The 18,491-nt window shown below is 45.3% G+C and overlaps 1 protein-coding gene across 1 annotated transcript in view; it reads right to left on the bottom strand.

The window, feature by feature from the left end:
• The window catches only part of PCDH15 (protocadherin related 15), a 633,545-nt gene that overhangs the window by 370,181 nt on the left and 244,873 nt on the right, over nt 1–18,491 (bottom strand). Inside the window, exon 4 of the mRNA XM_077784512.1 lies at nt 1,814–1,861. The gene's annotated coding sequence lies outside the window, so the exon portion shown is untranslated. The remainder of the gene's footprint in view (nt 1–1,813; nt 1,862–18,491) is intronic.

Raw genomic sequence — 18,491 nt, forward strand, 5'->3', positions numbered from 1 at the left:
AATTTTATTTATTCTGACTTTATAACATAACTAGACTCTCAACTATTTAGAGTAAATCGCAGCTCCTGTAGGAACAGGTGTCTTGGCAAATTCTAGAGTTGTGAAATCTTCAGCTACATGCTACAACCACTCTCACTGAAAAAAAAAAGTTGAACTTCCATATGCTGAAACTTTTGTTTTGTTTACAGCAGTCCCCTTCTCTTAGTCCCTAATACAATGGCTTACGATTATTAAATTTTATGCTGAATTCATTCTACTAATCCACAAAGTCAACAAAATTCTTTTGTGTAATTCTTGTGTCCTTCACAGCATTACAGGAGTTTCAAAACCTGCATCAGACCTTGAGCCAAAGTCACTTAAGGAGTATTAGGGAGGGCTCTTCATGAGACCTGTCCTTCAGGAACGCTTCTGATTTCTCCCCTGCACCTGGAGCTCACCTCATCCTGTCCCAGTCCCCTCTTTTCCAAGCTCCTTATCTGCCTTAGCCAGCTTCTTATAATTCCTGTATTAATCTGCGCCATCTCTGCTTTCAATAATAATTTCCTTTGGGAACTGCACTGAATAAATGCTGCCTATAAATCCAGAGAGCTTAAGCCCCCTGCATCTCTGCAGTGTGAGGTATTCTCTAGCTCAGCAGAAAGAACCAGCCTGGCACTCAGATAAAATCACCTGCTGAGCAGAATTTTCCCTTTTATCCCACTTTTCACTCAGGACCTTCTGGATTATTCTTTGTTCCAAACCTGGCCTAAGAAATCTGCTGATCTGCATGGACTTTCCAGGATCTCCTTTTGCCCAGTATTCTCACATCAGAATGCATTATATTCCCAGATGGAAATAAACATTAAAGGTTTTGGATAGGAAGCAGAGATAACAATTGAAAAAGTGATGGATTTGCTTTCTCCAAAGGAAGTTGCTAACAAAGCCAAGAGCTTTGCTATGCTTTAGTCAAGTAAATCACATAGACTTGGCAACAAAAAAGTCCCAACTAGAAGGAGAATTGGAATTGAAGGATGATTTTCCAGCTTCTTCCCTTGACAGCAACATTAAACTGACGTGGATATAGAAGGGGAATGGAAATCCCACCCTGACAATTTCTTTGGCAAGAATTACTTCCTGCCAATCGAGAACAACTCTTTCAAATTGCTCATCAACTTTTGAATCTTTATCTGAATTTTTTCCTAGGCAAAAAATAACTTTTCTTTCCATTGCAGTTTATGTTGGCACCTGAGTTCTGCACCCAGAAGAAAGAACCTGCCACATTTCCTCCTCCTACCACTCTGTGTTCAAAATCCCAGCCAGAATTCAAACACAACTCAAGGGGAGATAATCCTGGCCATGAGACGTGCATTTCCAATGAAACCAAGCCTCTTTTCCCTGTGGCCCAGCAGAGCTGCTGAGCCAATTTCCATCTGGTGATTCCAATCAATAAATTCTCAGTGCTACAGAATGTGCAGCAGCCAGCATTCCAGAGGGACACGTTTTCCCTCCTTTCCCCACCACGTTTTCAGAGTTAGTAATTTCAAAGACATGACCCTCATCATGGAAGCATGGTTCTCATTGTATGTCTGTACAGACATTGTAGAACATTCCTGAATTTAACACCAGGAAGCCAAAAGTTAAGGAATACAAGGAAACAAACAAACAAACAAAAAGTCATTTTCAGGAAGTGCAGTGAACAAATTGGCAACTGAAAACCATCCAGAGGTGAACTCAGCCTCAAGGAATACAGGTTATTACAAATTATTCAAGAGAGATTTTTGAGAATGATTTCCAGCAAAAACATGCCCATGTTAAAAAGGAATTATCACGGTACCTTAACTGCACTTCTCAGCCATAGCTGTGGAGATTATATGTTGATCACCTGGAAAAATGTAAAATAGAAAATTAATTATATTGTTCATATCAAAATTACTATTTAAGAAGAGCTACTAATATCACACATTTTCCTTTATTTAAATAGCTTTCACTTCCCAAACAAACAGAGAAGAGCATAACACACAGCCTTCAATATCAGCTGTTATATTCCTGATAAAAGCAGCTTCAAATAAGAAAACAACACCTGAGGTTTTCATTAAAGTAGTTTACATATTTTCATGACGGCTGTCAACTTGGAAACCAGGGAGAAATTCATAACAAGTTTTATCCTTCTAAAATACCCACCCTAAAACACATCAAGCACTTATCTGTAATTTGATTTGAATCAAATATATTCTCTGCCCTTCCCCCCAAAAAAATATTGAACAGGAAAATCTGACTGGCTCTTTCCAGCTCTTTTTTTGCCATGTGCCTGTGAGTTATCCCAGGGATGGAGAACACAACTGGGGGGTGCAGGGATATTTTGGTGTTGCTTCTCCAGTGTTTATCCAACTCACACTCTGCCATGGAGGAATTCAGGAAGTATTTGGGCCTCCAGGCATGGACTGGGTTGGAGGTTTCCCCTTTCTCCCATCACCAAAGGGAAACACAGGGCAGAGACCCCAGGGCTCCAAACAGGGAGGGAGCGACCCAGGATAGTGGGAGGCACCCTGAAACTTGTTATTGGGGGGCTTCAAAATGAAATTGTTCAGGTGCTGGGCTCATTTCACCTTTGGCTTTTGGGAAAATCCAGGTCCCACATATAAACACGTATAATTCCTAATTCCCAATATCCCATCCATCCCTGCCCTCTGGCAGTGGGAGCCATTCCCTGTGTTCTGTCCCTCCATCCCTTGTCCCCAGTCCCTCTCCAGCTCTCCTGGAGCCCCTTTAGGCTCTGAGCTCTCCCTGGAGCCTTCTCCTCTCCAGGCTGCTCAGCACAGAATCCATATTCCATTGGAATTAGCCAGCTTGCCATTCTCTCTAAGCAGAAACAGAGTTTTAGGCACACACAGTTTGCTTTGCAATAACCCAAACTGTTGCCTTGTTCTGAGGTGGAATAAATTCACACCACACTGGGCAGTGAGATTTAGGAGACAACTCCCAGCTTTGAAGGCTGATGGAAATTTGGGGAAATACGAGCATGTTGTGTGGATTTCCAACAAAATATTCCGTAAGGGGAAACAACATAGTATTTTCATAGCCTTCAGAATTTAACTGAGTAAAAATGGGTAAAGCTTCATTAACAAGACACCAGATGTGTGTGGGAGTGCATCACTCTCCCCAGGTCTGCTTGACCAAATCACTTATCTCTTCTATATATAAATACATATATATACACACACAAAATGAAAGAAGTACAACCAGACAAAAATAAGGAAATAAGGCACAGACAACATGCAGCTCATTACATCAGATATTTGTTTGCATTTCTGAAAACCTCCAACAGTTCTTATCTATTTTAAAAAAGAAAAATAAAGGCTTTCAGCATAGAAATATTTTTCTGGAACTTCCACCTGAAAGAATTCCTATTCTCTGCTTAAAACAGAGCTGGAGAAAAGAAGGCTCCAGAGAGACCTCCAAGCCCACTCTAGTGCCTAAAGGGGCTCCAGGAGGGCTGGAGAGGGACTTGGGACAAAGGATGGAGGGACAGGACAGAGGGAATGGCTTCCCAGTGCCAGAGGGCAGGGATGGATGGGATATTGGGAATTAGGAATTGTTCCCTGGGAGGGTGTGAGCCCTGGCACAGGGTGCCCAGAGCAGCTGTGGCTGCCCCTGGATCCCTGGCAGTGCCCAAGGCCAGGCTGGACAGGGCTTGGAGCAGCCTGGGATGATGGAAGGTGTCCCTGCCCATGGCAGGGGGTGGGATGGGAGGTCTTTAAGGTCCATTCCAAAATTGAGGATGGGAGAGAAGCTGCTCTGGGCTGTGTGAAACTCAGGCACGTTCTGCACGTTCAGCATGGTCACCTCTGGATTCCACATTTGAGCAAAAGACTTCGCATTCCACCCCCAAAAATCCACACTGCTAAGGCTGCAATTGCTTTGCCCAGAGAATTCCCAGTCCCTCAGGCATGGATGAGAGGTACTAAATGAATTCCACTGCCATGACAACAGAGTTTCCTCCTTGCTTTACTCAGAGATTAATGCCCATTGTCAGCAGCTTTTATGATAAATGATCGTCATTGTGAATTTTTGTAATGAAGATGCATCATGCTGTGTGTTGTTCACACACTGCAGAATACTTCTCCTCTAATCAGCAAGGGCTTGGAGTTCTGGAGGATGTTTTGCAGAAAAAAAAAAAAAAAAAACCAAAAAAAAAAAAAAAAAACCAAAAAAACCCAAAAAAAACCAGGCTGTTGGGATGGGAATTGCTTTATATTTTAGTGTTGTAAATAAAGCCAGAGTCTTCAATTCTGAGTTTCCCTGGAAGGTGATGACAGAACTTTGGGCTGTGGCTGTTCCATCAGCCTGGGTTTTGCTGTGAGAGGAGCAGGTGAAAGCAAGAACTGCTGGATCCATTCCATCCACACTATCTATAATTTTGGGGTTCACTTTGGATTTTACACTCTCCCTGGGAAGGATCAGTCACCCCTTGGGCTCTCACACACCTCTTAGTGGGAGCAAAGCCTTTGATACCTACTGGACACCAAATCTGCTTTACTTCCCTCCTTCATAGGCACAAAACCACACAGAACTGACCCAAAATCAAATAAACAAGAAAAAGTGGCACTGGCATTAGAATCACTGTGCAATATTGTGCTCCCTAGCTGCATATTCCAGGCTGAAATTAAAGAATATTTTAATTTCTACAACTGGTGACTGCCTGAAAAAACAACTCCCATCGTTAAATCTGAAGCATTATTTTGCTGCATTCCTAAGATTCTCATTTTTGAGGGCAGCATTCTCCATTTTAAGGGCCAATAATATGATTAGAAGGATGGAAAGGCTAGGAGATCTGGAAGTTTTCACCTGGAGAAGGCTCCAGAGAGACCTCCAAGTCCATTCCAGTGCCTAAAGGGGCTCCAGGAGGGCTGGAGAGAGAACTGGGACAAGGGATGGAGGGACAGCACACAGGGAATGGCTCCCAGTGCCACAGGGCAGGGATGGATGGGATATTGAAATGAAATTGCTCCCTGGCAGGGTGGGCAGGCCCTGGCACAGGGTGCCCAGAGCAGCTGTGGCTGCCCCTGGATCCCAGGCAGTGCCCAAGGCCAGGCTGGACAGGGCTTGGAGCAGCCTGGGACAGTGGAAGGTGTCTCTGCCATGGCAGGGGTGGCACTGGGTGGGATTTAATGTCCCTTCCAACCCAAACCACCCTTGGATTCTGTGGGAAAAGCTTAGGCAGGTTCAAGGTGCAGTTTGGCAGCTCCAGGCTGGAAGTGTCCAAGGTCAGGTTGGATGGGGCTTGGAACAACCTGGAATAGTGGAAAGTGTCCCTGCCCATGGAACTGGATGAGCTTTGATGTCCCTTCCCACCTCAACCTTTCCATGATCCTATGATTAAAACAGTGAGGTTAGGAATTGGATTATGGGAGTGGGGTGAGAGATGGGGATATGGTTTAGGTTTCAAGTCAGGGTTTTGGTGGTTACACCTCTCCAAAGAGGCCCTTGAAGCTCCCTCCCACTCTGACCCTCCCTGAATCTTCCTGACTTCCACCATTAGCTGGGAATTTAGAAAAAGATCACTTTGTTAATTTCTTGGCCCTGCCCTATTCGTTCCTACTTGAAGTTTACCTTTTTCTCCCCAGCACAACATTTTCACTCGGACTCTTCTCCACCCAGAGAAGTAACTCATGTAAGCACTCAGAAATGTTAAAAACCAGCACGAAGACCAGTATTATCTCAGCTAAGGAAAGCAAATCCACATTCCTCATGAAGCAGGACTCCTAAATCTCTCCTGCAGCTTTGAAAATCACCCTCTTTATTTTAATTAAGCCATTGTTACATGTAATGATGCTTACAGTGTGTGCATTTTCCTATATCACCCCTAGCAAACTCCATCTCTGTGCTTCTCTCAGTGGCTGACTGGCATTTAGATGAAGAATTCTAGAAATTTTTATCCCTAACTCAAGAAATTAAAGAATACTGATCAGCCCTTGATATATTCATAGAATCTGCTTTCTGCAAAGACAAACCTCTCCCTTTTTTGCTGCTTGTGAGGCACATTCATAGACTAACATTGGTTGGGATGGAGGCAGCAGAATTCCATTGCTTTCAACATTTTTTTATCTTCTTCTGAAGCAAAAAAACAGCATTTGGTTTTGCCTGAAAAGTGTTTTAAAAGTGTTTTTTCAGCTGAAAAAATACAAATGCAACTATATCCCCCAGAACTAACACAACTAATACTCATCTGCTCCAAATTTGAGTTATAAATATACACTCATTCACTGGTAAAAAAAAAATAAAAAAAATAAAGGTTTTGTTCCTAGAACCTCTTGGAAAAGAACCGTCTTCCAAAAAGTCTCCATCAAATACTACAAATATGTAAAGGGTACTACCCCGGCATTTTTATTAAAAGTTTTCTTGTCAAATCGGAGCCATGAAAATCTGATTTACTGCCAACATTTTTTGTGGAAAATCAACCCAGTCATGTTTTTCTTGGCAAAGGGAAGTAAGCTTGAGTCAAAGTAAGATTTGTTTTAGCATTATTTCATGTTTTCTGAATACACTTCATATATATTTATGTCTGCCTCTGTTTCTACTGCATGGAAATGCTGCTCTCACCCAGCTAGTGGAACTTGCTTGGCTGCACGTGGGAGCAGTGCTTGAATTCCAAAATGAAAATCCAAGTTCTCTTTTCTTTTCTGTGCTCTTTGCCACGCAAACCCACAACTGCATCTGAAGTGTATTTAAAGAATTTACTGCTTATGATAAAATTAAACCTCCAAAGTAGTTTTAAAAAGACTTAGGGATCTTTTGCTAAGGGCAGTTTGTTCAAAACTCCGCAGTGCCTTGGAAAATGTTTAGTTTTAGAGATTTCAAGCTGCTCAAGGTGGAACCTCAGAGTCCAGCGCAGCACTCTGATAAATCAGAGCAGAAAACAAAATTCGCTAAGGCACTGAACTTTCCAGATTTTTGAAAACTCGATGTGTGGGAGGTTCATAACCCACCCAACAGATGACAGGGATGCTCTGCTGCAAGATGTCGAGTGTGACAGCCTGGCCAGGAGCTGAGAATTCTAAGAAGTGAGGACTTGAACTGCTCTGTAGAAGCACAGAATGGTTTGGGCTGGAAGGGACCTTAAAGACCATCCAGTTCCAATGTCCAGCCCGGCCTTGGGCACTGCCAGGGATCCAGGGGCAGCCACAGCTGCTCTGGACACCCTGTGCCAGGGCCTGCCCACCCTGCCAGGGAATAATTCCTTCCTAATATCACATCCATCTCTGCCCTCTGGCAGTGGAAGCCATTCCCTGTGTCCTGTCCCTCCATCCCTTGTCCCCAGTCCCTCTCCAGCTCTCCTGGAGCCCCTTAAGGCCCTGCAAGGGGCTCTGAGTTGTCCCCAGAGCCTTCTCTTTTCCAGATGATCATTCCCATCCCTGGAATGTGGTGTGCAGGTAGCACAGGGGCACTGCCTCATTCCTTTCCCATCCCATTCCTTTTGAAAGATGTCTTAAAGCACAAAAGAAATGGGTCCTGCAACAAGGAGCACCCCAATGGTTTGACATGAGGAGAAATGTAAAAAAAATACATTTTCTCTAGCTAATTCAGGTTGTAATGGCTTTAGCTCTCTTAATCCTGACTTCTTTCTAAAAGCAGAGAACATGGGACCAGCCCTTTGCTCTGAAATCCTGTATTCATCAGGAAGCTGGAGAGAAAGCCAGGGAGAGGCAGAACTCGTGGGTCTGTCCTCAGCAGCTCCAGCTCTGCCAAGTGCTGAGCTGGCAGTGCCCATGTGTGCCCTGCCCACGTCCAGCTGCTCCTCACTCTGTTCTGGCCAGGCTCCCACACCCCCAGCCCTGCTGGGAGCACAGACCACGCAGTGCTCCAGAATCTTCTTCCATCACAGCCAAATGGGTGGAAGGGATGGGTTCATTTGGCAAGAAACCCCTAAAGTTGTGCAGTAGTGGGGTTTGGTGAGATGGGAATTCAGGGACAGCAGTGGGGAGCTGCACATTGTCCTTCTCAGCACAGACAGGGAGAAACTGGGGACAGTCTTTCCATTCTGAAAAGATTGGGTACCTACCCCTCAATGTGCATTTCAAACCTCAATCCTCAGGGGAATTTAGGTCTGCTACAGATGCAGGGTTCAATCACATCCACATTTCTGCAGGTACAAACTGGAAGTAAGAGGCACCAAACGCAAAAACCCCACAGGGCAGGAAATTATTCGGGATTTATCTGTGCAAACAAGGAGCTGCAGCTGCTCCTGCACCATAAACACAATGCTGTGGTTTCAGCCACAAGCTGGGCTCAACCAGAGCATGGATGCTACCAGAAAAAAATCCCTCATTTACACTCTGGGTGTTCCCACAGCTCAGAAGGAGTTTTGAAATAAGACTGCCATGAACTTGCACGATGAAATTACACTGTGGTCTTTAAACAAAGGGATGCTCATCCACATTTTTCATACTCATCCCTGTCCTCCTGAAGTTTCCCTCCTACTCTCCAGCATAATAAGGCTCAGGAATGCCTGAACAGCATATTGAGGTGTAAAGGCTCCCACAGTCTTTCATCCCCCAGTGTTTGTAATATTTATGTAAGCCCATTTTAGGCTGTGTTTGGCTTGGTTAACATTTTTCCCACTTACACGGAACTATTCAAGGAAACCTTCAGCGATGTTATAGATTTATGTCTCTAGACCCAGGCATTCCCACCTATTTTTCCTCCACCAGCACTCTATGCACTGATAAAGAAAACTAGAGACAAAACTAAAGACAAAAATCAGAAACTCATGGCCTTTAATGCTCAAGACAACACCTGCATCTGCAAGAACTTTGGCACCTGAAAGCAAGGGGGCATCTACAAGACCATTTCTGTTAAGGTTCACGCACAAGAAGTGACTTTATGAGTATGAATTCCCATAAATCCTTCCAAAGCTGTACCTGAAATTGCCTACAGGCCTGTCACTAGTGGTGTCACCAGGGTTTAGTTCTGGTGGGGCCAGGATTGTTTAAATTGTTCATCAACAGTGCTGGAGGAGCAGTCTCAGGACCCAGCGCGGCAGAGACCTGCAGGGAGGGGCAGAGCAGGGCCAGGCTCTGCTCCGGGGCCCAGCAATGGCACCAGAGCCACGGGCAGGGCCTGAGCCCAGCAATTCCCCCTGCACAGGAGGCACAACTTCTTCCCTGGGCAGTGCCAGCCCTGAGCACATTGTGCACAGAGCCTGGGGGCTCTCCTCCCTGGGTGCACACAATCCGTGTCAGCTGCCTGCCGACACGGGGCTTCAATTCATACCCCCGCCAGGTCTATTTTGCACAATTTCAGCACTTGCAGCATTATTCAAACAGTACGATACAAGCATAATAATTTTAGTCTTTAAATTGAATAACTTCCTGAGGAAAAATCACTATTTCTAGGGCTTCTGGTTGTGAGATAATAGAAAAAGTCAATTTTAATTTTTTTACTAAGTTCCAAAACTCTATTAAAACCGAGAGATATTTTGGACAGTTTGTACATTGTGTCACACAGAATGAAATCCCAAGACCTGAGTGGTTTTTTACACCTTGGCACTCTTGCTGCTGGGGGTTCTCAGACAGTGCTAAAGCCTGCTTCAACTTATTTGGTCTTAATCAGATTTGATCCCAAGTCTGGAAAAGTTCAGGACTATTTCTGTGTCTCCTGCAGCCCCAGGTCCCTGTAGACCTGCACTTTGAGATCCCGGATTTTGTGTTTCTCTGCTTAATTCACAAGGACAGAGGAATACCTGTGGGATTTCCAGGGCTTATGAACCAGCCAATCCAGCAGACCTTTTAGGTATGCAAAGAAGTTTCAGCTATTTCCTGACATTTCTGCAAATGAGATCTGAATTGGAGCTGTAGCATTAATACATAACACTCACATTAAAGCTTAGCAAGGCAGGAGTTGTTCAGATTCATACTCCAGTGAGACAAACAAGTGTCAGCTGCAGAGGTGGTCTTGAACATGTCATTGAGGTTTAATTTTAGATTTTTCCCTGCATACCGTAAGTTGGGGTTCAAGGCATTTTCTTCAATATTATAAGAGAATATCCAGCTTAAAAAATTCCCATGTCACTTATCAAAGGAGCAATTTGAATTGAAAAATCTTAAGGAAAGCTCTTCTTGCCCCATTTCCATTATTGCAATTATTATATACACATTAATTGGAGCAATCTCTTTAGGAAATTGTTCACATAAGCAACTTTTAGCTGATGAATTATCCCTGTCATTTAAAAACATTTGCATGGCTTGTTTATATTACTTTGTTAATTTTATTGTAATTTAGTATTAATTAACAGCCCTGTCTTTACAAGGTGTTTAATCAGTTACAACTCTTAATTACACCACAGCATCGCTTAATAAAACAACACACTATCTGAGATTAAGTTAAATTGGTTAAATTAATCTATTATCCTCTTTTGTGGGTAATTTATTGCACGATAAAAGCAAGTCATAAAATTATTTTCATGGCAAGTAGCCTAAAAATGATTTTACAAAGATTCTTTTTTTACTTTAACTACAGAGAAAAACTGTTCCTAACTTCAGTGTTTTCTGCAGATCAGCACAAGGCTGCAAAGCTGCAGTCACAGAAATTTGGTGCTGGAGCAGTCTGGTTTGGGAAGCAATGCTGGAGCAGAGGAGCTGCAGCCTCAGCTCCAGCAGAACTTCCCCAGCCAAGGAGCTGCTCCTGGGAGCAGCCAAAATCTTCTGCCAGAGCCTGAGGTCCTGCCTTGGCCTGCTGAGGTAATGGGAAATCTTCTCCTGCACAGAGCTGCCAAAGTGCATCTTGAACCCACCTAAGCTTTTCCCACAGAATCCCAGGCTGGTTTGGGTTGGAAAGGACCTTAAATCCCACCCAGTGCCACCCCTGCCATGGCAGGGACACCTCCCACTGTCCCAGGCTGCTCCAAGCCCCATCCAGCCTGGCCTTGGGCACTGCCAGGGATCCAGGAGCAGCCACAGCTGCTCTGGGCACCCTGTGCCAGGGCCTGCCCACCCTGCCAGGGAACAATTCCTTCCCAATATCCCATCTAAACCTACTTTTTTCAGCTTAAAGCCATTCCTTCTTGTCCTGTTGCTCCATCCCTTGTCCCAAACTCTCTGGGAGCTCCTTTAGGCACTGGAAGGGGCTCCAAAGTTTCCCCATCTGCCCCTGGATCATTTCATTGCCAGTGTACCAACCCTCCTCCCCGTGTTAGGAGGAAGAATTCACAGGTGGCCCGTGAACCCTTGTCCCCCACTTTGGAGCCTCCACAAGTCCTCGGCTGCACCTCTCAGGCTGAGCACCCCAAATCCACCCTGTGACTCCTTGCACGATGCCACTCACCCAGTGACCCCTCCTGAGGCCTTTTCAGACCTGTTAGTTATGCACAGCTATTTCTTCTCTGTTCAGCATTGCCAAGCACTCACGGTGTCTAAAATAAATCTTAATTATTTCAGATCATTTCTTCCTGTGTCAACATCATTTGGAATTGTAAGTCTGTCCTTGCTGAAATGCCTCCAGATCTTTCTGAAGCTGTTCTGTCTGCAACTTTCTGGTTCTAATCTATGATCTCTCACAATTCAATGAAGAAAAATAAAAATTAAACATGACAATTATGGCTTAATATTTGTCATAAGCTCGGGACAGGCTTGAAAACACCTCCCTGTGTGGCAGCAGGCATGGAAGACAGTGGGCTCACTCTCAGCTATGATTACATTTCTGGAGCCTTACCCTACACTCTAATATTCACTACTGAATTTTTACAAGAACAACTGAATTGGAAAGAAAAAAATCACAAATCTACTAAACCAATGATTTATGCAATAGAATTTCTCTTGTCAGTCCTCTGGGACCTCTCTTGCACTCAGGTAGGTCACAGGTAACAGTTCAGACTCTTCTGGACACTTCTGCAGATGCTTCAGGGTGAACATCTTGAGTCTGGTAACTTGAATAAAAATCTCTTAATTATTTTTCCAACTTTATCTATTCCTCCTTGGACCCTTCCATTTTGCCCTGAAATTAGTAAAGAAACTCCGGATGTATTTTCAATGCTCCTCATGCTGAAGGGAAGCATTTAATAAAATATTTATCAACTAAACTATTCAACACCTCATCCTTTGGAAAAGCAGTGCCATGCATTTCACACTTACCTGGGAGCAAAACTAAACTTCAAAAATTCCTGAAGATAAATATTTTACTAAACAAGAGTAGGGAAATATTCACACTCCAAAGCCCCAAAGGTTGCTTCATCTGACACTGATTGTTTTGTGATAAAAGGATAAGTGTGTGTTTGGGCAGACTAAAAGACAGTGCACAAGTGCCAGAGTTTTTTTGGGGAAAGAGGAACTGTTGAGCTCTAAAGGCTCAGAAGGATTTTGAGGTGCCTGAGCTGATATGACTTCTCAGCAGCATCTCTCACATTTACAAGGTGATAGGGTGAAACCTTGGTGCTGATCCTCATTCCAGATTTTTCCCTCTCCACCAGGTGTTTGCAGAGATAAAGTTTTATGCCTGAACAGAAGCACCTCTGTACAATTTGTCCCTTTACTTGCTATGTGCTTGTGCAGCTCCCAGGGCTTTACTGCAGAGATGCCTTAAGAGAATCAACACACAAATTCCTGAAAGCAAAAGCCTTTTCAGAGCCTTTTTTGTTGTTGATCACTCACCAAAACCAAGGTTGAGACTGGAGGCCTCTAAATTGCAATCTCTCACATGTGTCATTACAGTGAGTTTTATACTTAAGGCATTACAGAGCTGACACCTTTTCCCAGGATTCTTTTTCCTCTTAAGCCTACTGGTTTTGGGGTTTATAGTGTTTTCTGTAGCATAAGGAATTAATGAAGTTTTGCTTCAAAAGCAATAAGCATTGTGGCTTGTAGCAGAAATGTGCTGGCCCTGCTAAGGCACCTCCAGGGCTGTGTCCAGTTCTGGGTCCCCAATCCAGGAAGGACATGGAGGGGCTGGAGCGTGGCCAGGGCAGGGAAGGGAGCTGGAAGGGGCTGGAGCCCCAGGAGCGGCTGAGGGAGCTGGGAAGGGGCTCAGCCTGGAGCAAAGGAGGCTCAGGGGGGACCTTGTGGCTCTGCACAGCTCCTGCCAGGAGGGGACAGCCAGGGGGGGTCGGGCTCTGCTGCCAGGGAACAGGGACAGGACAAGGGGAAACGGCCTCAAGCTGGGCCAGGGGAGGCTCAGCTGGGACAGCAGCAGGAATTTCTCCATGGAAAGGCTGCTCAGGCCTTGGCAGGGCTGCCCAGGGAGCTTTGGAGTGCCCATCCCTGGAGGTGTCCCAGGAAGGGCTGCAGGTGGCACTCAGGGCTCTGGGCTGGGTACAAGGTGGGCACTGGGCACAGCTGGGACTCCATGGGCTGGCAGGGATTTGCCAGCCTAAATAATTCTCTGAGAGGGCAAGAAGGACACCAAAGCTACCAAAGGGCACCAAGACATGTAATTATATGAAATTGGCACTACAGTGCACTGGGGCTCTCCTGGAGGGGAGAAAATCTAAGCTTCATGTGGGCCTTTTTTGGGCAAATCTCTATGCATGGCTTTAAAAACAACCTTTAATTTCCTGGCTGGTGGTTTTCCATGGAGAGCATGTCCCACATGCCAGGGCTAAAATGCCTCTGCTGGGGAACAGGAAGGTGTCACCTAGGCTTCCTTGTGGCTGCTGATGGAGAAGAAGGAACACAGCTGGGCTCTGGGCTGGGTTCCACTGCATTTGAAGCAGGGGGAATGCCTAATGCTGCAGAACAGCAAAGGCAGCAGAATGGAATCCCAGAGACCTCCCTGGTGACACTCAGTGGTATGGAAAAAGCTCCCCACATGACTCAGACAAGCACACCCAGATGAGAATAACAAGCTCTTCAAATAAAGCTCCACCAAGCAGCTCCACATGCCCAGGGGACACACACATGTGGATTTGAGAGCTCAGCTGTGACCTCACAGACACCTTCCAGGGGTTCAAGCACAGACCCACTATTAAAAACCCTCAGTATCACAGCAAACCCTTTAATTGCTCATTCTCAAAGTTCACTGCCCACAAACTGCTGTGATATTTTAACTAATGATTAAATAGCAAGGCTGCTACAGGCACATCTTTCCTCTCCCAGGGAACTTTATTTCTGCAGCAGGTAATGCTCAGCCAAGACCCAGCACTGCTGCCCTCCCATCCATATTCATTGTGCAGAGCAATGTTACAACACTCCCACATCCCTGAAATGCCCAAGGCCAGGATGGATGAGGCTTGGATCAACCTGGTCTAGTAGATGTCCCTGCCCATGGAACAGGATGAGCTTTAAGGTTCCTAACAACCCAAACCAGTCTGGGATCCAAAGATTCTATGTTTGCATGGTTGGCCTCACTTAGTAGTTAGGAAATGTTTCAGTGCTTTCCTGGTGGTTATAGAGCACTTAAAAGTTACAAATAATAGCCTGGGCATTAAGAGATTTCTTTTCCTTCTGTTTCTCTTAAAATGTTCCCTTTCTAGTCTGCAGGTAAAGGTTTGATTTGATGAGACCCCCAGCACTCTCCATCCTGCGCTGTGCCCTAATCACACAGCTCAGTGAATTGGGTGCAAGGTGCTTCCACACCTTCCTCAGCACGGCCTCAAAAGTCCTAAACAAAGACTGCAGGGACGTGGCAGGGCTTTAAAGGCTGAGCTAGGAAAAGAGAAGTGAGGAAATCCAAGAAGGGAGTGAGGAGAAATCCGTGCCATATGAAGAGCACAGCAGATGCTGGGGAGGAAGGCACCACACAGTAGGTGGTTTCCAAGGAATAACCTGACACTACCCTCACATGTGGCCACCCAGTGCTGGATCACTCATCTCCAGCGTGGCAATCATTTAGGAACATTTTAGGACTTGCCATTATCACCATCAGCTATTTAAATTTGGGATGTACAGCAGCACTCCCGTAGAATTGTACCTCTCCTGTCCCTTATTTAGTACAAAATTAGTCTTTTTTTTTTTTTTTCTGTGACAATTCACTGGTGAAATCAAATGTTAAAAATGAGATTGCGAGTGTTTTGAGCTTCAAAGATCTGTCTCTGTAAAAGAGATGATGGTTCCGCATTTCATCACATCACAGCTGCAGATCACCAGAAAAATAAAAGTCACAGCTCAAGGAAGATAACAGGGTAATGTCTGCAAGGGCTCCTGGCTGTCAGGAGGAGCCCTCGCGACTGAAAGGCAAGAGAAAATCTTTCCCTAATCTTTCCTTTCTGAAATTGCATCGTTGTGCTGAAGTACTCGGAGCTATCACAGCAGCGCAGCCACCCACACACTCCAATGACATGACAGGAGGCTCTGGCAAGGCAGAGGAAGCAGGGCTTCACTGCAAGGAGAAACCCCAGAAAACCAGATCCAAACAGCCTTAAGGCATCCTTACACCAAACGTAAAGCGGGGAGAGGCTGGGAAATGCCCCTGTGAGCATGGAAATTGTTCTGCCAGCTCCAAAGTTATCCCTGCTGCCACAGCCCCTCGCCTGGAGCTTCCTTCCCTGGCCAAAGGGAAGGGATCCAGTGGGAAATCCTGCCCCAGACTTGTAGCAATGTATTTGCACAGCTTGGGCCACAGCGTGCTTCAGCCAAACCACTTTTAGTTATTCTTATCAGAACCCTCTGGAATTCATCAAGGTGACCAAGGCATAAATTGTGCTAAATTAAGAAAGAAGAGGCTGAGATACTAAACACCAAGACCACAAGAACTAGATAAAGAAGGGTGAAGCACCTGGACTGTAACCAATCCCATATCCTGAAAAATACCTGCAGGAGGCATGGACAAGACAGAGACACCAATCAAGAAATGCTGAGCACAAGTGCAGTGGTGTTAGAATGCACAAATAGAGCATAATGTAAGCAATTAAGTAGCTTCTGTTGATCTAACCAATCACATTAGCTATCCAAAAGTCCTAAATGTTCCTCACACCCTCATGTCCAGCAGTGCCAGCTTCCATGGAGCTGCAGCCCCAGGCAAGGGCTCTCTCAGGGAGCCCCAGGGGAAAGGCTAAAAATCAAACCCCTCACTGACACTTCTGCTGATTTTGCTGATTGACTGATGACAGTGGCTAAAAGGCAATTCAGACTAGTACCTTCTTTTGCAACTTCTAAGTGGAATTCACTTGTCTTTTCCCCTCTTCTCCCATTTCCAGCAGGTCAGCAAATACTTGTGCCTGCAAAACATCCATCAATGCTGCCGTGTGGCTAAATATAAAATAATTCTGCTACTGGCAAAAAATAAAATAAGAATTTAAAAAAACCCTCCTCATATTCCTCAAAGACACCAACCCCATTCAAAGAGGGGTTTTATGAATCCATTTGGGTTTAAACACAGCTATTAAAGAAGGTGACATCTCAGAGATTTCCACCTGGGACAGAGCTCCTGGCAGCATCAGAGGAGCCCAAACATCCAACAGGCAGTGTTTAGATAAAGAGGTAATTGATCTTGTTCTCTCACTTTGAAAGTGCCTCTGTAGCACCAGGAGAGCCTTTCAGGCAGGTTTTTGCAGGTTGCCCTGGCTTTGCTTTGATTGCTGTTGTAGCATGAGGGGATTATCTGTTATCCCACCCTTTGGGAGCACCTCCTGCTGAGACAAAGTCTTTTCTCTGCTTAATCTCTTAAATTTCACATCACTAACAAAAGAACAGCACATCCAGCATCACATTTCTTTCTCCTAATACCCCTCAGGCCCTTGGAGGTGGGGCTAAGCAATCCCTAAATGGTATTTAACATCACCAGATCTGGTTCTTAATTCACTGATCAACTGGAATCTGATGGCATTTTTGGGTTCACAATCACAATTGCTTCATGTCACACTGCTCATTAATTGTATTTTATGGGAAGGAACAGAGCTGGAAGGATTTAAATCTTAGCCCCAAAAATAGAACAAAGAATCATTCTGCGCTTCAGGATCAATTGATTCTGGTGCTGTCCACGAGGAATACCTTTGGTATCAACAGAACCATTTAATCCCTCCCTGTCATGTGGCCCATCTTCTCCTGGCTCAGACAAATCTCCACCACTTCATCCCAGGAGAGTGAATATCCTGCTAAAGGCCAGGAGCCTGTGTTTGAACAGAGATCACACAAAGCAGAGCTCTTTAGGAGAGAAGGGTTTCTGTGGGGCTCTGTGACCCCTCCTCAGGCTGGGGACACCTTCAAAGCCCAGGGGCACAAAGCAGAAGTCAGGGCATTGCTCATCCAGAGCTGCTGGCAACTTCCAGGCACTGATCTTCAGAGAGGCAGCACATCCAGAGGGAGCAGGGAGGTCCTGGCCCCAGCAGTGGGATATGGATTTCAGGGACACATTTCTGCAGCCAAATGCCACATCAAGGGTTTTAATATAACTTAAAGACAAGGAGAACTGAAGACTACAGGGACAGGACAAGGGCAAATGGCCTCGAGCTGTGCCAGGGGAGGCTCAGCTTGGACAGCAGCAGGAATTTCTCCATGGAAGGGTTTGGCAGGGGCTGTCAAGTGGGGGAGGGCAGTGATTCAAAAGCCATGTGGATGTGGCACGTGGGGACATGGTTTAGGGGTGATGTTGGGTTTATGTTTGGGTTTTGTGACCTTAGAGGACTTTTCCAACCTTAAAGTTTCTATGTTTCTACATATCAGCTGGCCAAAAAATACAGGGTTCACTTGGTTAAACAAAAGCAAAGGCAGCCTCCCAGCAGTCCCATCTACCCATAAATTGCACAAATCCAGCCATTCTAAATGAACAAACAGAGCAATTCTTACACACACAGCAGGCAAAACTCCCACCCACAAAAAATCTTGGGAAGAAGGCAGGAAAAGATGAAGTGCCTGCGTAAAAATCCTGTCCTGCTGTACAAAATCTTCTCCAGACACATTCACCTCTCAATCTCCTTTTGCTGTCATTTCCAGGGGTTTGAGAGACCAAAGAACAGTCTCTTGCCAACCCAGATGAAGTGAAAACCACTCAGGGCTCTGCTGAGGGCTGAACGAGCATCTTGCCATGTCTGCAGAGCATCTGAAAATCAGACAGACAGCACAGTGTCACCCAGAGGGCAGCACAGAGAGGAGGAACCACTGCTGGAGTGTGCCTGGAGGTCCTGGCAGCAGGAAGATGGAGGATGTGGAGCTCCTGCATCCCCACCAAGAAAAAAAGCCAGTTTTTCCACCTAGAACTCCATCCCTGCCCCTCCCAGAAGTCCCCCATGGCACAGGGTGTGCTCTCCTCACTTCTGAACAGAGAGCCCAGACTCAAACCCTGAATCAGGAGGGAATCCACAGAAACACAAAGCACTTGGGTCTGCTCACACAGAATTCCAGGCTAGTGTAGAAGAGAAAAATCAGGGAAATTATCCATTCATAATTGTAATATCCATTACAAGACAAGGATTCTAATTACTGTGTTTTTCTGCTTCTTTGCTTGTGCTCTACAGAGCAAATTGTACAAAGGAAATGGGTTTGTTTCCAGGCAGTTTTTTTGCTCCTTTTCCATTTGCCACATTTGTGTGGCAAGCAGGGAAGCAACACAAAGCACTTGGCATCAGTGGTCTGGTGTTCACCTATCCCCAA

This window comes from Lonchura striata, chromosome 7 (assembly GCF_046129695.1).
Source record: "Lonchura striata isolate bLonStr1 chromosome 7, bLonStr1.mat, whole genome shotgun sequence".
Lineage (NCBI taxonomy): Eukaryota > Metazoa > Chordata > Aves > Passeriformes > Estrildidae > Lonchura > Lonchura striata.